At 35.4% G+C, this 24,038-nt stretch overlaps 1 protein-coding gene across 2 annotated transcripts in view; it reads right to left on the reverse strand.

Annotated features, from left to right (window-relative positions):
- Positions 1-24,038, reverse strand: part of LOC131127917 (transducin-like enhancer protein 1) — an 86,144-nt gene that overhangs the window by 50,643 nt on the left and 11,463 nt on the right. The window contains exons 3-4 of one of the 2 annotated variants that reach the window (XM_058070272.1): positions 11,131-11,223; positions 9,269-9,352 (exon numbers count right to left, since the gene is read on the reverse strand). The gene's annotated coding sequence lies outside the window, so the exon portion shown is untranslated. The remainder of the gene's footprint in view (positions 1-9,268; positions 9,353-11,130; positions 11,224-24,038) is intronic. The other variant, XM_058070271.1, reaches the window with a different exon arrangement.

Genomic DNA, 24,038 nt, shown 5'->3' on the forward strand with positions numbered 1-24,038 from the left:
GACTAGCTTTTTTACAGTAGGTCCTTAAAGACAGTGTTTGTCATATTGAGGATCTTTGACTAGCTTTCTTACAGTAGGTCCTTAAAGACAACGTTTGTCATATTAAGGATCTTTGACTCGCGTTGTTGCAGTAGGTCCTTAAAGACAACGTTTGTCATACTGAGGATCTTTGACTAACTTTCTTGCAGTAAGGCCTTAAAGAGAGCGTTTGTCATATTGAAGATCTTTGACTAGCTTTCTTACAGTAGGTCCTTAAAGACAACGTTTGTCATATTAAGGATCTTTGACTCGTGTTGTTGCAGTAGGTCCTTAAAGACAACGTTTGTCATACTGAGGATCTTTGACTAGCTTTCTTACAGTAGGTCCTTAAAGACAGCGTTTGTCATATTGAGGATCTTTGACTAACGTTGTTGCAGTAGGTCCTTAAAGACAGTGTTTGTCATATTAAGGATCTTTGACTAGCTTTCTTACAGTAGGGCCTTAAAGACAACATTTGTCATTTTGAGGATCTTTGACTAGCTTTTTTACAGTAGGTAATTAAAGACAACGTTTGTCATATTGAGGATCTTTGACTAGCGTTGTTGCAGTAGGCCTTAAAGACAGTGTTTGTCATATTAAGGATCTTTGACTAGCTTTCTTACAGTAGGTCCTTAAAGACAGCGTTTGTCATTTTGAGGATCTTTGACTAGCGTTGTTGCAGTTGGTCCTTAAACACAGCGTTTGTCATTGTAAGGATCTTTGACTAGAGTTGTTGCAGTAGGTCCTTAAAGACAGTGTTTGTCATTTTGAGGATCTTTGACTAGGTGTTGTAGTAGGTCCTTAAAGACGTTTGTCATATTGAGGATCTTTGACTAGCTTTCTTACAGTAGGTCCTTAAAGACAACGTTTGTCATATTAAGGATCTTTGACTCGCGTTGTTGCAGTAGGTCCTTAAAGACAACGTTTGTCATACTGAGGATCTTTGACTAACTTTCTTGCAGTAAGGCCTTAAAGAGAGCGTTTGTCATATTGAAGATCTTTGACTAGCTTTCTTACAGTAGGTCCTTAAAGACAACGTTTGTCATATTAAGGATCTTTGACTCGTGTTGTTGCAGTAGGTCCTTAAAGACAACGTTTGTCATACTGAGGATCTTTGACTAGCTTTCTTACAGTAGGTCCTTAAAGACAGCGTTTGTCATATTGAGGATCTTTGACTAACGTTGTTGCAGTAGGTCCTTAAAGACAGTGTTTGTCATATTAAGGATCTTTGACTAGCTTTCTTACAGTAGGGCCTTAAAGACAACATTTGTCATTTTGAGGATCTTTGACTAGCTTTTTTACAGTAGGTAATTAAAGACAACGTTTGTCATATTGAGGATCTTTGACTAGCGTTGTTGCAGTAGGCCTTAAAGACAGTGTTTGTCATATTAAGGATCTTTGACTAGCTTTCTTACAGTAGGTCCTTAAAGACAGCGTTTGTCATTTTGAGGATCTTTGACTAGCGTTGTTGCAGTTGGTCCTTAAACACAGCGTTTGTCATTGTAAGGATCTTTGACTAGAGTTGTTGCAGTAGGTCCTTAAAGACAGTGTTTGTCATTTTGAGGATCTTTGACTAGGTGTTGTAGTAGGTCCTTAAAGACGTTTGTCATATTGAGGATCTTTGACTAGCTTTCTTACAGTAGGTCCTTAAAGACAACGTTTGTCATATTGAGGATCTTTGACTAGCTTTCTTACAGTAGGTCATTAAAGACAACGTTTGTCATATTGAGGATCTTTGACTAGCTTTTTTACAGTAGGTCATTAAAGACAATGTTTGTCAGGTTGAGGATCTTTGACTAGCATTGTTGCAGTAGGTCCTTAAAGACAGCGTTTGTCAGATTGAGGATCTTTGACTAACGTTGTTGCAGTAGGTCCTTAAAGACAGTGGAGACAGCAGAGCGCTGCTGTACTATGGAGGCTCTAGCGCCAAACCGCCTAACAAACTAACACGAATTGAGCTTTCAAGAGCGCAGCGATTCCACGATAAGATACGATGTCGAAATGCGTCGAGCTACTATGTTCGCTCGCACATGCGGTTGCGATTGAACACGTTATTTACAGCAGATGTGCAGAGAGAGCGAATACTGTAGCCGGCTGAACACACAATCAAAGAGCCGTGCGTGTGGAGAAGAAGCCATGTGTCATATCACAAGGAAAATGAAACACAATAAATCACTTCAATGGCCCGGAAAACAAGTTTGATGAAGACATCATGTCAACGTTGCATGCAGAAGGAACTCAGACGCTCCCTTGTTGAACATTTGACGCAACAATTAGACGTTATTAATGTTGTAACAGAGGAATTTTCTATTTGAGATTGGACAGGCTGGTGTACCTAATGAAGTGACTCGCTCCATTTCCCAACAGCAACGTTATTGTTCCTGCTGTGGCTAAAAAAAAAAAAAAAAAAGTTACTGGCTGCGATAATTGATTTTACTGCACCAGATTTGATCATATTTAACCAGCTGCTGCATCTTTCTCTTCACGCCGTGTTTAGGACTGGATTTGATTACACAATGTCACGGCAATAAACACTGACCCAGACAGGTGTGGCGGGGGGGGGGGGGGGGGGTATCAGACATCACATAATAAGGCATTACAGTGGAAGCACGGTTAGCGTCCATCCCGATTAGTGTGTTTTAGCTTGTCTTAGACCAGGGGTCTCAAACACGCGGCCCCACTAGGACACTACTTTGAGGCCCCCGCCTTGATATGAAAGTTTAATGTTAGTGCGGCCCGCGCAAGTTTGATATGAATGCTGTATGGTATCATGTACCCAGAAAAAATTATTACGTTTGATTAATGTTCATGTTAAAGGTTAAATAACTGTTAATAGTTATCCTCCCTATCCGTGTGGAAGTGGTAAGTTTTTGGCTATTTAAGTTGAAAGGAAATAACTTGAAGGCTACCGTTTAGGTCGCTAGCTCTCTAGTTTGCGAGTTAGCATGTGTATCGAGACCCTGCAGTTGCGCAATATGTTGTAAATAAAAAGAGTATAAATGTGACTATAGTCGTGTTTTGTCATGTCTACAGGGCTCTAATAATGCTTTGTTCATTTTAATATGAAAAAAATAATTTGTCTACCCACCAACTATATGTGGTATCTTAAGTTTTTATTATTTGCCGTTTTATTATTATTATTATTATTATTATTATTATTATTATTATTATTATTATTATTATTATATTTATTACTGATTGATTGATTTTCTTTATTCTTGATTTGTTTATTCATTTTTCATCTTATTTTGTGCAGAAAAATAAAAATTAAGATATTTGAGAACAGTGGAATGTTTTATCAGAGCTTTTATTGTAGAAAAAAAAGCACTGAAAAAGTTGGTATATTTATGTTTTTAACAAATGCGTTTTTTTGGAGGGGAAAACCTAATGCGGCCCATTCTCACCCAGACCCTCGCTCCAGTGGCCCCCAAGTAAATTGAGTTTGAGACCCCTGATCTAAACCCTTCTATACGCCATTCATAAGTCCAGTTTTATTAAAAAAGAAAATATATTTCTATATATAATATCTATAAAGTTATTTCCTTTAAACTTAAAAAGCCAAAAACTTACCACTTCCACACGGATAGGGAGGATAACTATTAACAGTTATTTAACCTTTAACATGAACATTAATCAAACGTAATAATTTTTTCTGGGTACATGATACCATACAGCATCCATATCAAACTTGCGCGGGCCGCACTAACATTAAACTTTCATATCAAGGCCTCAAACGAGTGTCCTGTGGGCCACATTTGGCCCGCGGGCCGCATGTTTGAGACTCCTGGTTTAGATTCTGTTCTACAGATGGCGCGAATGCACACGAAAGCTGCTTTTTATCTTTCCGAATGACTTTCTCGAAAACATTAGCCATGTTTACATGAGGAGTTTTTCATCTGTCCGAATGGAATCGTTCCAAATGACTTTTCCGAAAACATTAGCCACGTTTACATGAGGAGTTTTTTTTCTTTCCGAATAACTTTCCCGAAAACATTAGCCACGTTTACATGAGGAGTTTTTCATCTTTCCGAATGGAATCGTTCCAAATGACTTTTCCGAAAACATTAGCCACGTTTACATGAGTTTTTCTTCTTCCGAATGACTTTTCCGAAAACATTAGCCACGTTTACATAAGTTTTTCGTCTTTCCGAATGGAATCTTTCCGAATGACTTTCCCAAAAACATTAGCCACGTTTACATGAGGAGTTTTTATCTTTCGAATGGAATCATTCCAAATGACTTTTCCGAAAACATTAGCCATGTTTACATGAGTTTTTTATCTTTCCGAATGACTTTTCCGAAAACATTAGCCACGTTTACATGGGTTTTTCGTTTTTCCAAATGGAATCTTACCGAATGACTTTCTCGAAAACATTAGCCACGTTTACATGAGTTTTTCATCTTTCCAAATGGAATCGTTCCAAATGACTTTTCCAAAAACATTAGCCACGTTTACATGAGTTTTTCGTCTTTCCGAATGGAATCTTTCCGAATGGAATCTTTCCGAATGACTTTTCCGAAAACATTAGCCACGTTTACACGAGTTTTTCATCTTTCCGAATGGAATCTTTCCGAATGACTTTCTCAAAAATATTAGCCATGTTTACATGAGGAGTTTTTCGTCTTTCCGAATTGAATCTTTCCGAATGGAATCTTTCCGAATGACTTTCTTGAAAACATTAGCCATGTTTACATGAGGAGTTTTTCATCTTTCCGAATTAAATCATTCCAAATGACTTTTCCGAAAACATTAGCCACATTTACATGAGTTTTTCATCTTTCCGAATGACTTTTCCGAAAACATTAGCCATGTTTACATGGGTTTTTCGTCTTTCCGAATGACTTTCTTGAAAACTTTCTCAAAAGAGGTGCAGGAAGACCACCGAGTCTTGACCTCTGCTCAGTGGATGCTTAGTTTATTTGGTTTATTTGTAACAGGAACCATTTTTTTCCTGGAACAATAGTGTTGTACTAAGACTAGGAGTAGGAGTGACAGTCTTGAAGTGAATCTGGAACCAATTAACTGCAACAAACGAGGGATGACTGTATCACCGTCTAAGCACCCTTATTTCATGTACGTAAAAAAAAAAAAAAAAAAAGCCTTGAAGTCGACTTTGTAGCAATTGAATATGCTATTTTTCTCATTCCAGTCTGGAACAACATCATCCAAAAAGCAGAATACAGGAAGTGAAACTTTCTAACACAAGAGCTGCCTTGTTCATCGCTGTTTTTTCATCACGCTATTCCGTTTGAAGCGGCCGCTTTTAGCGGGGATGAAACAGAAAGTAAAATGGTGGCGTCTCTCAAGTCTTTTATGTTGAGGAAAGATGCGGCGCGTCAAGTTCAGTAGCCGCCATGTTTTAGATCAGGGCGCCGTGTTTAAATGCATTCTCTTTGTTGCCTTCGTATTTTATCTTGCTTCTTCTGGAGTTGATGCGTTGCTCCAGTGTGTGTGTGTGTGTGTGTGTCAGGAAAGTGTGTATCCATAGTCATCAGGTGCATGTGGGTATAACAGAAGCAATAAAACACAACATGAGCAGATAATAAAACTTATGGTGGCAGCCATGCAAATGTGTGTGTGTGTGTGTGTGTGTGTGTGTCTGTGAAACAACTTGTGTAAGCAAATTAATTGAGAATTTGCACACAGTTTGTATGACAAAATAAGATCTGCCCGTTAAGAGAAATGCAAATACAGTCAAACCTCGGTTTTCGTACGCCTACATTTTCATACGATTATTTTTTTACGTTTTACGGTTCCTACAATATTTCACGTAGCAAACTAGTCCCGTTTATGCTGTACTGTAATCATTCCGCAAGTTAGTCCAGTCATGATGTGCTATATATATATCACTATATTGACAGTTACTATGGTACCCATTATGTCATTGGATGGTCATATCACCTTGTACTTTGGTACGTGACAAAAATAAAAATAAAAATATGGATGTATATATATTATATGGATTTTAAATATGGATATGTTTAAAATGCCTTATAGAACACATATGCGTTTTTATTTTTATTTTTATTTTTATTTTTATTTTTATTTTTATTTTTATTTTTATTTTTATTTTTATTTTTATTTTTATTTTTATTTTTATTTTTATTTTTATTTTTATTTTTATTTTTATTTTTATTTTTATTCATTCATGAAATGAATGAATAAAAATAAAATATTTTTTTTATTCATGAAATGAAATGAATGAATGAATAAATTTTTTATTCATTATAAAAATAAAAATAAAAATAAAAATAAACATAAAAATAAAAATAAAAATAAAAATAAAAATAAAAATAAAAATAAAAATAAAAATAAAAATAAAAATAAAAATAAAAATAAAAATAAAAATAAAAATAAAAATAAAAATAAAAATAAAAATAAAAATAAAAATAAAATAAAAATAAAAATAAAAATAAAAATAAAAATAAAAATAAAAATAAAAATACGCATGTGTTCCATACGGCATTTTAAATATATTGTTTTTCATGATAGGGGAAAAAAAATCTGATACCGATATCACATTTTTATGCTAATATCAAGTGGATGATTATCGGACATCCTTAATTATAACACATTTATTACTATGGTAATGAATGTACTATGTACTGTAAATGTACTATGGTACCGATTATGTCATTGTATGGTCATATCACCTCAGCTGACCTCACCTGACAAAAATAAAAATAATAATAAAATAAAGATTTTTTTTTTAAATAAAAAAAATTACAAAAAAATTAATTTTAAAAAATTAAAGAAAAAATTAAAAATTTAATTTTTTTTTACAAAAAAAAAAAAAAATTAGGAAAGCAGGAAGTGAACAAATGTAACAGTTACGGATTGTAAAAGTACCAGATGGAGGGGTAGGATTTAATAAGCTTTGCTTCTTCCTACTCCTTTTGGACCAACACACTTCTCGCAACACTTGTCCATATATAACATTTAAAATTTAAAAATACAAAAAAAATTAAAATTATATGAGGAAAGCAGGAAGTGAACAAATGTAACAGTTACTGATTGTAAAAGTACCAGATGGAGGGGTAGGATTTAATAAGCTTTGCTTCTTCCTACTCCTTTTGGACAAGTGGAACTGGGAACTGATTATGTGATGCATTCAATTGTAATCTGATGCATGTTCAAATGAAATTAAACCATTACCATTACCAAAATCAAGTCTTGCGAGCAAGGTTGATTTGGATGATTTCCGCGTTTACAGAATTGCAGAAATCCTCCTTGAGGAGAAGGAACGTTCATGCGGGGGGGTGGCTTTTGGTACGTGTCAGTTTTTTGTCCTTTTGGAACAAATTCATAGCAAAACCCAAGGTGCCGTTGTCCCCTGCTGTGTGTCAAAAAACGCCGATATTATCGGTCGATGACTAGTGTCTGGAGTCAAAGCGCACCAAAGTGGAGGGAGATGATACATCTTTCACACGTCTGGTTGTTCAAACACAGGCTCTAGGGACACATATCCCTGTTTGAACATCATTCAAAAGTCACTTTTGCATCATGGGGGGACTTTTAAAACATCACTACAGTTTGACACCGGAGGAGATTATTTCTATTTCCATTATTTCCTATAGGGAATAAAATGCTTCTAAATCCCACAGATTGTGTTTGACTTCTGAGAGGCTTCCATTGTCGTCAAATGTGTGTGTGTGTGTGTGTGTGTGTGTGTTTGTCTGTTCGTGCTAATCCAACAGACAGGCTTAGACACTGAGACTCCGCCGACCCCTTTAAGTAATCGTAAAGCCGTGAAATCACAACTGAAAATGCATTGATGCTATAGATAGTCATTCATTCATTCATTCATTTTCTAGCGCTTTTTCCTCACGAGGGTCGCAAGGGTGCTGGAGCCTATCCCAGCTGTCTTCGGGCGAGAGACGGGGTACACTTTGGACTGATGGCCAGCCAGTCAATCACAGGGCACATATAGACAAACAACCATTCACACTCACATTCATACCTATGGACAATTTGGAGTCACTAATTAAGCTAGCATGTTTTTGGAATGTGGGAGGAAACCGGAATACCCGGAGAAAACCCACACAAACTCCACACAGAGATGGCCGAAGGTGGAATTGAACTCGGGTCTCCGAACTGTGAGGTCTATGCACTAACCACTCGTCCACCGTGCAGCCAAATTTGTACATAGAACACCATAAAAATGCTCAGAGTCAAAAAATGTAGCATTATTATTTTGGTGTGACGGTGAGGGTCACCGGGGCATTAACCTAGCATGTTTTTGGAATGTGGGAGGAAACCAGAGTACCCGGAGGAGAACATGCAAACTCCACACAGAAATGGCCAAGAGTGGAATTGAACTCGGGTCTCTGAGCTGTGAGGTCTATGCACTAACCACTCGAACACCGTGCAGCCAAATTTGTGCATAGAACACCATAAAAATGCTCAGAGTCAAAAAATGTAGCATTATTATTTTGGTGTGAAACAAAATCCTCATGAGGGTCACCGGGGTGCTGGAGCCTATCCCAGCTGTCTTCGGGCGAGAGGCGGGGTACACCCTGGACTGGTGGCCAGCCAATCACAGGGCACATATAGACAAACAACCATTCACACTCACATTCATACCTATGGACAATTTGGAGTCGCTAATTAACCTAGCATGTTTTTGGAATGTGGGAGGAAACCGGAGTACCCGGAGAAAACCCACGCATGCACGGGGAGTGTTTTGTCATTCCCGTTTTGCCTTTTGTTTTCTTGTGAACCTTTTGAGCCACTTTCCAGCCTCTGCAGATCAATGCTAAATCTATTAGCGTAGCTTTAGCGTGTAATGGCCTGCCTTCTATCTGCTGGGATCTGGAGGTAAATAGAGACCAGCGCTAAAGCCGCAGTCCGCATTAGAACCTCGGTAGGTTTAACGAGGTGGGATCACGCCGACCAATTAGGATGTTTGGAGAAGGTCACATGTCAAAGAATGGATGGCAGCGATTAGCGCGACATGTAGGTCAAAGAGACCCCTTCCTGTTAGCCAAACAGGATATTGAGCCATTTGGGCGGCGAGAATTGAAAGCAGAAGAAGAAGATTTCAGCTTTTTACAAAAGAGGAAGTACGGGACGACATGTGTTTTGCGGTTTTTGGATGGAGGGCCACAGTCCCCCTTTTGTTTTTTTCAAGTGAACCGACAGCATATTTGTATTCGTATTTCTTGTGATGACATCACATGCGGCGTCTGTTGTTCTCCGTGTGCAGACAAAAAGATTTGACATCAGCTGGAAAGCTTTTTCTGTGCCCACCTGGAATGGGTTTGGTTTTCCGCTTGCTTCGCAATGCTATCCGTGACTGGATCCCAAATTGATACATCCAGTACTCTTCTTCACCTGTGGGATGGGAAAAAAAACTTGTTAGCTTCCGATGCTTCCATTTCATATCATCATGAAAAACTACGATTCCTGCGTTGAGAATGTTATGTTTGAGTTAGCCCTCACAATGACTAAGTAAAAAAACTAATAAATCGGGTTAGGGGGTAGGTAGGGTTAGGGGTTAGGGTTGGGGGGGTTAGGGTAGGGGGTTAGGGTCAGGGTTAGGGTTAGGAGTTAGGAGTTAGGGTTAGTGGGTTAGGGGGTTAGGGGGTTAGGGGGTTAGGGTCAGGGTCAGGGTCAGGGTCAGGGTCAGGGTTAGGGTAGGGTTTAGGGGGTAGGGTTGGGGTTAGGGTTAGGGGGTTAGGGTTAGGGGTTAGGGGTTAGGGGTTAGGGGTTAGGGGTTAGGGGTTAGGGGTTAGGGGGTTAGGGTTAGGGGGTAGGGTTAGGGTTAGTGGGTTAGGGTTAGGGTTATGGTTAGTGGGGGTTGGGGGTTAGGGTTAGGGGGTAGGGTTAGGATTAGTGGGTTAGGGGTTAGGGGTTAGGGTTGGGGGTTATGGTCAGGGTTAGGGTAGGGTTAGGGATTAGGGATTAGGGATTAGGGATTAGGGATTAGGGATTAGGGATTAGGGTTAGGTTTAGGCTTAGGTTTCGGGGTTAGGGTGTTATGGTCAGGGTTAGGGTTAGGGGTTGGGGTTAGGGTCAGGGTTAGGGGGGAGGGTTAGGAGTTAGGAGTTAGGGTTAGTGGGTTAGGGTTAGGGGGATAGGGGTTAGGAGTTAGGGTAGGGTTTAGGGGGTAGGGTTGGGGTTAGGGTTAGGGGTGAGGGTTAGGAGTTAGGAGTTAGGGTTAGGGGGATAGGGGTTAGGAGTTAGGAGTTAGGGTTAGGGGGTTAGGAGGTTAGGGGGTTAGGGGGTTAGGGGGTTAGGGGGTTAGGGGGTTAGGGGGTTAGGGGGTTAGGGGGTTAGGGTCAGGGTCTGGGTCTGGGTCAGGGTTAGGGTAGGGTTTAGGGGGTAGGGTTTGGGTTAGGGTTAGAGTTGGGGGGTAGGGTTAGGGGGTTAGGGTTAACCCTAAATAAACAAATAAATAAAATAGATAAATTGAAACCAAATATTTTTCGGACTCCTGAAAGAGATCTTTTTTTAATCGGCATTTTTTCTACAATAAAAGCTCTGATAAAACATTCCACTGTTCTCAAATATCTTAATTTTTATTTTTCTGCACAAAATAAGATGAAAAAATAAATAAACAAATCAAGAATAAAGAAAATCAATCAATCAGTAATAAATAAATATAATAATAATAATAAAACGGCAAATAATAAAAACTTAATAAATCACATATAGTTTTTTTTCAGATTAAAATGAACAAAGCATTATTAGAGCCCTGTAGACATGACAAAACACGACTATAGTCACATTTATACTCTTTTTATTTACAACATATTGCGCAACTGCAGGGTCTTGAGACACATGCTAACTCGCAAACTAGAGAGCTAGCGACCTAAACGGTAGCCTTCAAAAGTTATTTCCTTTAAACTTAAATAGCCAAAAACTTACCACTTCCACACGGATAGGGAGGATAACTATTAACAGTTATTTAACCTTTAACATGAACATTAATCAAACGTAATAATTTTTTCTGGGTACATGATACCATACAGCATCCATATCAAACTTGCGCGGGCCGCACTAACATTACACTTTCATATCAAGGCGGGGGCCTCAAACTAGGCCCGCAGGCCGCGTGTTTGAGACCCCTGCACTACACAATAGAGTACACTATATTTGCCGTCCATTACCATGTGACGTGGGGAAAGCAGTGGTCTAGTGGTTTGCGCTGTTGCCTCACTGCAAGGCACTTGTGGGTTGGAATCGGTCATCATGCTGACGAGCTATTCGAGGGAAAAAGAGATACCGGGAAAACTGGTGTTTTCACAAAATCAATTACTTTGCACAATTAACTTCGCCCACATAATTGTAGGCATATCATTATTCAAAATTTCTTGGTAAAATGATGAATTAGGTCCGAGGGCTAGGTTTGAAGGTTTTGAACATAAAAATGTAGAATGTGCTGAAATAGTTACACAATAAAACACAAAAACATTCGGGCTAACAAATAACGCTGCTTCCGAATCTCATTTATTTTGATAAGATGGACTGAAAATTTATTAATAACTGTGCTGTTCAAGTAATGTATTCAAGATATTTAATGATATTGTTTTACATCTTAATCGCATCTGTTGATATCATACATTTCTTTAATACGCATTTACAAGAAAAAAGTCATAATATTATGAGAATAAAGTTGTAAATTTACGGCAAAAAATTTTGAATTTACCAGAATAAAGTTGTAAACGAACAAGAAAAAAGTCATTACATTACAATATAAAGTCGTAAATTTACGAGAAAAAAAGTTGTCCATTTGACCATGTTAAATTATATTACGGAAAAAACAAGAATAAAAATATAAATTTAAGAAGTAAGTCAGAATGTATGAGAATAAAGTTGTAATGTTTTGAGAAAAAAGTTGTAATATTACAAAAATAAATTTGTACATTTACGAGAATAATATTGTAATATTAAAAGAACCAAGTCGTACATTTACAAGAAAAAAATGTCGGAATTTACAAGAATAACATAAATTTACAAGAAAAAAGTCATCATTTTACGAGAACAAAGTTGTAAATTTACGGCAAAAAATGTTGAATTTACCAGAATAAAGTTGTAAATTTACAAGAAAAAAAGTCATTACATTACAAAATAAAGTCGTAAATTTACGAGAAAAAAAGTTGTCCATTTGACCATGTTAAATTATATTATGGAAAAAACGAGAATGTATCAGAACGTATGAGAATAAAGTTGTAATGTTTTGAGAAAAATGTTGTAATATTACAAAAATAAATTTGTACATTTACGAGAATAATATTGTAATATTAAAAGAACCAAATCGTATATTTACAAGAAAAAAATGTCGGAATTTACAAGAATAACGTAAATTTACAAGAAAAAAAAGTAATATTATGAGAATAAAGTTGTAAATTTACGGCAAAAAATGTTGAATTTACCAGAATAAAGTTGTAAATTTACAAGAAAAAAAGTCATTACATTACAAAATAAAGTCGTAAATTTACGAGAAAAAAAGTTGTCCATTTGACCATGTTAAATTATATTATGGAAAAAAGGAGAATGTATCAGAATGTATGAGAATAAAGTTGTAATGTTTTGAGAAAAAAGTTGTAATATTACAAAAAATAAATTTGTACTTTTACGAGAATAATATTGTAATATTAAAAGAACCAAGTCATACATTTACAAGAAATTTTTTTTGGAATTTACAAGAATAACGTAAATTTACAAGAAAAAAGTCATCATTTTACGGGAATAAAGTTGTAAATTTTCGGCAAAAAATGTTGAATTTACCAGAATAAAGTTGTAAACGTACAAGAAAAAAGTCATTACATTACAATATAAAGTCGTAAATTTACGAGAAAAAAAGTTGTCCATTTGACCATGTTAAATTATATTATGGAAAAACGAGAATGTATCAGAATGTATGAGAATAAAGTTGTAATGTTTTGAGAAAAAAGTTGTAATATTACGAAAATAAATTTGTACATTTACGAGAATAATATTGTAATATTAAAAGAACCAAGTCGTACATTTACAAGAAAAAAATGTCGGAATTTACGAGAATAACGTAAATTTACAAGAAAAAAGTCATCATTTTACGAGAATAAAGTTGTAAATTTACGGCAAAAAATGTTGAATTTACCAGAATAAAGTTGTAAATTTACAAGAAAAAAAGTCATTACATTACAAAATAAAGTCGTAAATTTACGAGAAAAAAAGTTGTCCATTTGACCATGTTAAATTATATTATGGAAAAACGAGAATGTATCAGAATGTATGAGAATAAAGTTGTAATGTTTTGAGAAAAAAGTTGTAATGTTACAAAAATAAATTTGTACATTTACGAGAATAATATTGTAATATTAAAAGAACCAAGTTGTACATTTACAAGAAAAAAATGTCGGAATTTACGAGAATAACGTAAATTTACATGAAAAAAGTCATCATTTTACGAGAATAAAGTTGTAAATTTACGGCAAAAAATGTTGAATTTACCAGAATAAAGTTGTAAACATACAAGCAAAAAGTCATTACATTACAAAATAAAGTCGTAAATTTACGCGAAAAAAAGTTGTCCATTTGACCATGTTAAATTATATTATGGAAAAAACGAGAATGTATCAGAATGTATGAGAATAAAGTTGTAATGTTTTGAGAAAAAAGTTGTAATATTACAAAAATAAATTTGTACATTTACGAGAATAATATTGTAATATTAAAAGAACCAAATCGTATATTTACAAGAAAAAAATGTCGGAATTTACAAGAATAACGTAAATTTACAAGAAAAAAAAGTAATATTATGAGAATAAAGTTGTAAATTTACGGCAAAAAATGTTGAATTTACCAGAATAAAGTTGTAAATTTACAAGAAAAAAGTCATTAAACTACAAAATAAAGTCGTCATTTACGAGAAAAAAAGTCCATTTGACCATGTTAAATTATATTATGGAAAAAAGGAGAATGTATCAGAATGTATGAGAATAAAGTTGTAATGTTTTGAGAAAAAAGTTGTAATATTACAAAAAATAAATTTGTACATTTACGAGAATAATATTGTAATATTAAAAGAACCAAGTCGTACATTTACAAGAAAAAAATGTCGGAATTTACGAGAATAACGTAAATTTACAAGAAAAAAGTCATCATTTTACGAGAAAAAAGTCGTAAATTTAAGATAATAAAGTCAGAAATGTATTTCAAACATTTTTTAAGATGCTAAAGTTTATTGTGAAAAAAGTTGTAATGTTACGAGAATAAAGTCTGAGATTCTTTTTTTTCAACGTGATGCTAGTATTTCGATGACATGGTTAAATAAGAACATTTGTTTGCTATTTTTTCATTGTACTTTTCTTAAAACTAACGTAGAAATCTGGTCTCGTTTGCGGACCCAATCTTGTCCATCGTTTTGTGAACTGGGTGTCCTGTGTATTGTGTATTAACAGGGAGTAATACTGTACACTAGAATGTACGCAAACTGAGGCAAAATTTCAACATTAACCAAAAAAGACTCTAACCGGGGCGGACTCTAACCGAGGTCCAGTCCAAAGTCATCTAAATTATGACTCAAGTCCTTCCAAGTACTTTATTTACCTCTACTTCTTAGCTCACAGGACACGCTGTCATGTGATTCCGTGTTGATTTGCAGTTTTTTTACGATGAATATCAGGATTTTCACAGTTTTCACGAGTAATGCGAAAGATAAGGCCGTGAGTGGGTTTGGTGTGGGATCGATTTCACAGTGTCACAAATACAAATTAAACTCAGTGTTTATCTTGACTACCCTCAAAGAGGCGGAAACACAGCAGGGGTTGTTTGTTTCGTATTTTCAGTGGGAATATGTTCGCGCAGTGACACGCACCCCTAAGCGCAATTTTGCCTTCAAGCCCCCTGAGAACAACGTCCTTATTTGTTGGCATCTAACATCTGATGTTCATCGCTGAGAGGCATTGAGTCTTCTTCTAATGCCCTCGGTATAACGCACCGTAGAAAATCACTTTCAGCCGTTCATCGTCCACTTCCCGTTTTTTTTTCATCATGTAGCGCAGGGGTCTCAAATGTGGCCCGCAGGACACTAGTTTGAGGCCCCCGCCTTGATATGAAAGTTTAATGTTTAAGTTTGATATGGATGCTGTATGGTATCATGTACCCAGAAAAAATTATTACGTTTGATTAATGTTCATGTTAAAGGTTAAATAACTGTTAATAGTTATCCTCCCTATCCGTGTGGAAGTGGTAATTTTTGGCTAATTAAGTTGAAAGGAAATAACTTGTAGGCTACCGTTTAGGTCGCTAGCTCTCTAGTTTGCGAGTTAGCATGTGTCTCAAGACCCCGCAGTTGCGCAATATGTTGTAAATAAAAAGAGTATAAATGTGACTATAGTCGTGTTTTGTCATGTCTACAGGGCTCTAATAATGCTTTGTTCATTTTAATCTGAAAAAAATAATTTGTCTACCCACCAACTATATGTGGTTTCTTAAGTTTTTATTATTTGTTGTTTTATTATTATTATTATATTTATTTATTTATTACTGATTGATTGATTTTCTTTATTCTTGATTTGTTTATTTTTTTTCATCTTATTTTGTGCAGAAAAATAAAAATTAAGATATTTGAGAATAGTGGAATGTTTTATCAGAGCTTTTATTGTAGAAAATCAAAACCAAAGCAAAGTTTATTAATTTTTCTTTTTTTAATAAATGCGTTTTTGTTTTTTTTTTTTGAAAACCTGATGCGGCCCAGTCTCTCGCCCAGACCCTAGCTCCAGTGGCCCCCAAGTAAATTGAGTTTGAGACCCCTGGTGTAGTGGATGTGTCTCAAAAAAAGGAAATTACTGCATGGGAATTCGGCTTGTTGAAGAGTTTTACGTGCTAACTTGGGAACAAAGCACCACGGTGGCTGCAAGAAGTCAGCAAACACTGCCGAAGCATTAAAAGTGTGTGTGTGTGTGTGTGTGTGTGTGTGTGGTGTTAAACACTCCCTGGGGAATTAGCGCCCTCATGAAAGGCAGACAGACTTAAGTCCTGGCCAGACTGCGGGCTAGCGTGACGACTTTGCAGCTGACTTCTGTTGCCCTTAAATGTTTCAAAGTCCATTCTAAGCTCCTAGGATGCGGGACACTTTGGCGAGGGAGTAGAGAGGAGGGGTAAAAATGTCTTATTAAATAGTATATATGTGTGTGTGTGTGTGTGTGTGTGTGTGTGTGTGTGTGTGTTTATGGGGGTCCTGCAGGGGCGGTTTGGTCAAAGCCCACAATGGTCAGGCCATGTAGCTGTGAGCACTTTAGCAGGGTCGGATGCTGGAGTGGTTAGCGATGATGCATGTGACACCAGTGGTGCAGATTTGAAAGTCCACATCAGTGAAATTGCTTTTCCACAAGTTGCTCTGAGGAGAAAGCGGTTGCTCAGAAAAAAACGATGATGACTCCGACTGAAATCTCCATAGCAAATTTTGGTTTTAGTCAGGGTGACCATTCTGTCCGCTTCCGTGAAAAACGGTCATGGAGTCAAATGTGAAACTAAAATTAAAGTGACTTTAATGATGTTCTTACACGAATATGCTGTATCTCCCTGGGGCTCGCTTATGAGTACACGTGAAAAAAATCATGTAGTATGGAAAAAATGACAAATATTCTTGTAATGCTTCGTAATGCTAAGATCCAGCTGTTCATAATGCAAATCATTCCAGTTGAGTTAAGGTAATATAATAGACCTGGACTGACATACAGACAACATTTCCAGGACCTTTACTGCCAGGAACTTAAGGCAGGGGGGGGTCCAAAGGGACTTTATTCAACTTTATGCTTATTTATTTATTTATGTATTTATTTAATTTTATTTATTTTTTTATTTTTAATTTATATTTTTATATTTATATTCACACTTAACTCTTGTAATATTTCCTCTTTAAAGGCAGGGGGATCCAAAGGGACTTCGTTCAACTTTATGCTTATTTATTTATTTATTTATTTATTTTTTATTTTTTTATTTATTTATTTTTTTAATTTTTTAAATTTATTCATTTATTTTTAATTTATATTTTTATATTTATATTCACACTTAACTCTTGTAATATTTCTCTTTAAAGGCAGGGGGGTCCAAAGGGACTTTATTCAACTTTATGCTTTTTTTAATATTTATTTATTTATTTTTAATTTATGTTTCATTTATGTTTTATTTATTTTTTAATTTATATATTTTAATTTATATTTTTATATTTATATTCACACTTAACTCTTGTAATATTTCCTCTTTAAAGGCAGGGGGGTCCAAAGGGACTTTATTCAACTTTATGCTTTATTTAATATTTATTTTTTTTATTTTTTATTTTTTATTTTATTTTTTATTTTATTTTATTTTTTACATTTTTACATTTTAATATTTTTACATTTTAATATTTTAATATTTTAATATTTTAATATTTTAATATTTTAATATTTTAATATTTTAATATTTTAATATTTTAATATTTTAATATTTTAATATTTTAATATTTTAATATTTTAATATTTTTATTCACACTTAACTCTTGTAATATTTCCTTTTTATTGTCATGAAATTACTCTTTTTTTAATTGAGAAAAAAATTTCATTTAAAAAAAGGCTTCACTACACATCTTAAAATAAAGTCTGGATCTCTGCTAACTATCTGTAAGTCAGCTAACAGCAAACAGGCTGACCTAGCATAATGTTGCTGTTAATGTTAGTACTGTGGTCATGTGACTCGCTAGCATTTGTGTCCTATTAACATTATGACTGGCTTTTCATCGTGGTCCTAAAAGTCCTTCGTGTAGTTGTATATGCAGGTGTGTGTGTGTGTGTGTATTTGTGTGTTTCCTGATTGTGGGTGGGCCCATTAGCCCACAACCTCTCATAGCTTATGGGTCAGCGGCGGGGAGGGGGGGAATGTTCCAAACCGCAATGACACACTCACTCACTCACTCACACACACACACATACAGTCTGACCACAACCACCGCAACATCGTGCCAAACGACATGTGCAGACGAACTCATCACGCCACACACATCATAACACACATTTGTCACGTAAAACACACACCTTGACGTGGATGCACTTTTGTGTGTGTGTGCACCAATTGCTTTGTTGAGACTTTATAATGAAGCACGAACACTTGACCCTAATTCAAACCATATGATGGGACCGCTTTTTCATCTCTGCAGGCTCTGAGTCTTTTTTTATTTTTTATTTTTTATTTTTTATTTTTTATTTTTTATTTTTTATTTTTTATTTTTTATTTTTTATTTTTTATTTTTTATTTTTTATTTTTTATTTTTTATTTTTTATTTTTATTTACTTTTTTACATATTTTTTAATTTATATCTTTATATTTATATTCACACTTAACTCTTGTAATATTTCCTCTTTAAAGGCAGGGGGGTCCAAAGGGACTTTATTCAACTTCATGCTTTTTTTAATATTTATTTTTGTATTTTTTATTTTTTAATTATTATTTTTTAATTATTATTATTTGTTATTTATTTTTTATTTTTTAATTATTATTATTTTTATTTTTTTATTTTTTTTATTCATTTATTTTTATTTATTCATTTATGTATTTATTTTTTATTAGTATTATTTTTTTTTATTTTTTTTTATTATTTTTTTTTTATTTATTTTTTTATTTATTTATTTTTTATTCACACTTAACTCTTATAATATTTCCTTTTTATTGTCATGAAATTACTTTTTTCATGTTTAATTGAATTTTTACCGTGCCGAGGGGCCATGAATGCCTCTTTTTTTTTTTTTGCCCCTGGCACTTTCTAAAAATTATAACTCTCGTAATACTTTGTCTTTATTCTGATGAAATTACTTTATAATGAAGCATGAACACTTGACCCTAATTCAAACCATATGATGGGACCGCTTTTTCATCTCTGCAGGCTGTGAGTCACCAACTGTGTGTTATTACTTAACACACGTGATAGGTTCATGGTCAAATCGATGCGCTTACATAGTAAATAAGGCCTTTGCATCACCAATTAAATCCAAGTATATGAGTCGGTGTTGACCAGATTCCTGCACTATGTGTAAAATTAGGACGCTTACTGTATTTTCCCATAACTGTATATATGTTTGTGTTAGCATTTTTATTTTTATTTTTATTTTTATTTTTATTTTTATTTTTATTTTTATTTTTATTTTTATTTTTATTTTTTATTCATTATATTTTTTATTTATTTATTTTATTTATTTTTATAAAATTAGGACGCTAACTGTATTTTCCCATAACTGTATATATGTTTGTGTTAGCTATTTTTATTTTTATTTTTATTTTTATTTTTATTTTTATTTTTATTTTTATTTTTATTTTTATTTTTATTTTTATTTTTATTTTTATTTTTATTTTTATTTTTATTTTTATTTTTATTTTTATTTTTATTTTTATTTTTATTTTTATTCATGATGTTTTTTTTTATTCATTTTTTATATTTATAAAATTAGGACGCTTACTGTATTTTCCCATAACTGTATATATGTTTGTGTTAGCTATTTTTATTTTTATTTTTATTTTTATTTTTATTTTTATTTTTATTTTTATTTTTATTTTTATTTTTATTTTTATTTTTATTTTTATTTTTATTTTTATTTTTATTTTTATTTATTCATGATGTTTTTTATTTATTTTTTTATTCATTTTTTATATTTATAAAATTACGACGCTTACTGTATTTTCCCATAACTGTATATACATATGTTTGTGTTAGCTATTTTTATTTAATTTTAATTTTAATTTTAATTTTAATTTTAATTTTAATTTTAATTTTAATTTTAATTTTAATTTTAATTTTAATTTTAATTTTTTTATTTTTATTTTTATTTTTATTTTTATTTTTATTTTTATTTTTATTTTTATTTTTATTTTTATTTTTATTTTTATTTTTATTTTTATTTTTATTTTTATTTTTATTTTTATTTTTATTTTTATTTTTATTTTTATTTTTATTTTTATTTTTATTTTTATTTTTATTTTTATTTTTATTTTTATTTATGGACAATTTGGAGTCGCTATATAACCTAGCATGTTTTGGGAATGTGGGAGGAAACCTTGCAATGCACGGGGAGAACATGCGAACTCCACACAGATATGGCCGAGGGTGAAGGGTGGAATTGAACCCTGGTCTCCTAGCTGTGAGGTTTGCGCGCTAACCACTCGTCCGCCGTGCAGCCCTCGGATAATTTAATTAAATTACATTATTTTAATTAAATTTAAACACGTGAACCAAGGTTCCTAGGTTACAGCCTCCCTGTGGCGCCATTATGTTAGCTTTGGACATGTTTAGAGTCACCACCACGATGCTACTTCATGTCGAACTGTCGTCGTCGTCGCCTCGTTTGCGCTTACACGAGCTATAAATATTCGTATGAATCCTCGCCATACTTTGCTCAACTTAACGCGAGTGCTTCTTCAGCCATCCGTGTCGTCACCATACATTTTTCATCACAGTGTGAGTGGGGGGGGGGGGGTGCTGTGCTAAATCTTTCCGCTCAAGGAGGTGTCCACCCAGTGAAAAGTGAATGCAGATGGACGGAATCAGGGGGGATGGACCGATGGACCCTTGTAATATTTACTTTTTATTGTCATGGAATGACTGTGAGGTCTGCGCGCTAACCACTCGTCCGCCGTGCAGCCAAATTTGTGCATAGAACACCATAAAAATGCTCACAGTCAAAAAAATGTAGCATTATTATTTTGATGTGAAGCAAAATCCTCATGAGGGTCACAGGGGTGCTGGAGCCTATCCCAGCTGTCTTGGGGCGAGAGGCGGGGTACACCCTGGACTGGTGGCCAGCCAATCACAGGGCACATATAGACAAACAACCATTCACACTCACATTCATACCTATGGACAATTTGGAGTCGCTAATTAACCTAGTATGTTTTAGGAATGTGGGAGGAAACCCCACAGAGATGGCCGAGGGTGGAATTGAACCCTGGTCTCCTCACCGTGAGGTCTGCGCAGTAACCACTCGACCACCGTACCGCACAATTGAACATGAAAAATTAAAAAAACAACAGCAAAAACTGAAGAACCAAGTGGAAGGGGAGAAAAAAAAGGAATGGAGGAGATATTTGGAAGATGGATGGATGGATTGAGGGTGAGGGTAAAGGAGGAAGACAGCGAGGGACGCGTTAAAAGGAGGAGACGGGAGATGGAGGTGCGGGGCAGAGGAGATTGGTGAGCTGTCTGTTTGAAGATAAATCACGGAGGCAGCGTAGTGAGGAGGTAGCTATCCATATAAACACACCGACAGATGTGTGTGTGTGTGTGTGCTCACGCTTGAACTCACACACATGCAAACACACACACACACACAGAGCGCCCGTGGCGATGTGGTAAAAGGCCACGGCTGATTGGACGCTGTAGGCCCGAGTCCGCAGAGCGGTGCATGTTGGGATGTTTGGACACAAATGCACTCATCCATGCGGACGTGAGGGAGGTCACCCCCTTTTTCGACATCTACATCTTCATTTCATCTGCACCTTAGTTTGTCCTCCATCTTTACCTCAGCCAAAAAGACTCCATGTTACACACACACACACACACACACACACATTCCCTGCAGCGTCTAAAAGTGGAATAAACGGAATAATTAGTCGTGCTTGATGTCTCTGACAGTTCTAATCCTTCTAAATGGCCGCCACATGCCTCGCCGAGTCAGCCCCCAGGGCGACCCAAAGAATAAGTGACACTTCATGAACACTCCATAAACAGGGTCGGGGCGCCCCCCAGGCTACATCTTATATATGGCGCCCCCTTCTGTAAGCGATCGACAGTACATACGTATATATATATATATATATATATATATATATATCTCGGTATATAAACGATTGCCAATAACCAATATTATTGTAAAGATTATTTTGACAGGTGGCACGGTGGTCGAGTGGTTAGCGAGCAGACCTCACAGCTAGGAGGACCAGGGTTCAATTCCACCCTTTTCTCCGGGTACTCCGGTTTCCTCCCACATTCCAAAAACATGCTAGGTTAATTAGCGACTCCAAATTGTCCATAGGTATGAATGTGAGTGTGAATGGTTGTTTGTCTATATGTGCCCTGTGATTGGCTGGCCACCAGTCCAGGGTGTACCCCGCCTCTCGCCTGAAGACAGCTGGGATAGGCTCCAGCAACCCCCGCTACCCTCGTGAGGAAAAGCGGTAGAAAATTAATGATTGAAGGAATGAATATATCTCGGGCTGCACGGTGGTCAAGTGGTTAGCGCCTCACAGCTAGGAGACCAGGGTTCAATTCCACCCTCGGTCACCTCTGTGTGGAGTTTGCATGTTCTCCCCGTGCATGCGTGGGTTTTCTCCGAGTACTCCGGTTTCCTCCCACATTCCAAAAACATGCTAGGTTAATTAGCGACTCCAAATTGTCCATAGGTATGAATGTGAGTGTGAATGGTTGTTTGTCTATATGTGCCCTGTGATTGGCTGGCCACCAGTCCAGGGTGTACCCCGCCTCTCGCCCGAAGACAGCTGGGATAGGCTCCAGCACCCCCGCGACCCTCGTGAGGATAAGCGGTAGAAAATGAATGAATTAATTTTCATAGTTGGATCACAGAAAACCCGTTTAACATGATTAGAGCCCTCTGGACATCAAATAGCAACCCTATAGTCACCTTTACACTTTTGGCACTATTGGCTGGCCAGGGTGTACCTCGCCTCTCGCCCGAAGACAGCTGGGATAGGCTCCAGCAAACTCACTCATTCATGCAAACTACACACAGAGATGGCCGAGGGTGGAATCGAACCCTGGTCATCCTAGCTGTGGGGTCTGCACGCTCACCACTCGCCACATTTTTTGGTTAACATCCAAAAATTTTAGCCAAAATTTTGCCTCGGCTTGTGTTCACCTGCTTGTTTACAATCCAAAATAGCATCTGGTTTGTTTACGCCGCCATCTTGGGATATTTGCACACAATCACTCGCCATTTTGGAGTCGTTCAGTAGAAAATGAATGAATGAATGAGTATCAGTTGTGGTACATGTCAAAGTTAATTAAGAATTAACCTCAAAACCACAAACTTTAAAGGCGACAAGCTGCAGGGTATGAATGTTTACACAAAGGTAGTACGCGGAAAACCAGTAAAGATGAGCCATGCGGCTGTACTGTATAATGAATAAGCGCATGGAAGCAGTAGGAGGTATAGTAGGAGGTATAGTAGGAGGTATAGTACTGCACAGTGGAGGATCTTGTCTAAGTGAGTTGACCTGGATGTGCTGTCACTTGATCCACTTTTTCAAGGCCTGATGGAGAAAGCCAGTCACATCACATCAACTCCTCCTCAGCTTGTCCGTTTGGATTTACGTCGAGTCATGCAGCGGCGATAGGGCCACGTGCTCATGAACACGCACGCATTCATAAACAGCAGCAGCAGCAGCATGGACCTCAAAATTAGGACCTTTTATCTCATTATTTTGACTATTTTATCTAAAAATTAGGACTTTTTATCTCATTATTTTGACTTTTTTTATCTTAAAATTAGGACTTTTTATCTCATTATTTTGACTTTTTAATCTTAAAATTAGGACTTTTTATCTCATTATTTTGACTTTTTATCTTAAAATTAGGACTTTTTATCTCATTATTTTGACTATTTTATCTAAAAATTAGGACTTTTTATCTCATTATTTTGACCTTCTTACCTTAAAATTAGGACTTTTTATCTCATTATTTTGACTTTCTTACCTCAAAATTAGGACTTTTTATCTCATTATTTTTACTTTCTTATCTTAAAATTAGGACTTTTTATCTCATTCGTTTGACTTTCTTACCTTAAAATTAGGACTTTTTATCTAATTATTTTGATTTTCTTACCTCAAAATGAGGACTTTTTTATTGAATTATTTTGACTTTCTTACCTTAAAATTAGGACTTTTTATCTCATTAGTTTGACTTTCTTACCTCAAAATTAGGACTTTTTATTTCATTATTTTGACTTACTTCAAAATTAGGACTTTTTATCTCATTATTTTAACTTTTTTTTTACCTCAAAATTAGGACTTTTTATCATTATTTTGACCTTACCTCAAAATTAGGACTTTT

This window comes from Doryrhamphus excisus, chromosome 4, assembly GCF_030265055.1.
Source record: "Doryrhamphus excisus isolate RoL2022-K1 chromosome 4, RoL_Dexc_1.0, whole genome shotgun sequence".
NCBI lineage: Eukaryota > Metazoa > Chordata > Actinopteri > Syngnathiformes > Syngnathidae > Doryrhamphus > Doryrhamphus excisus.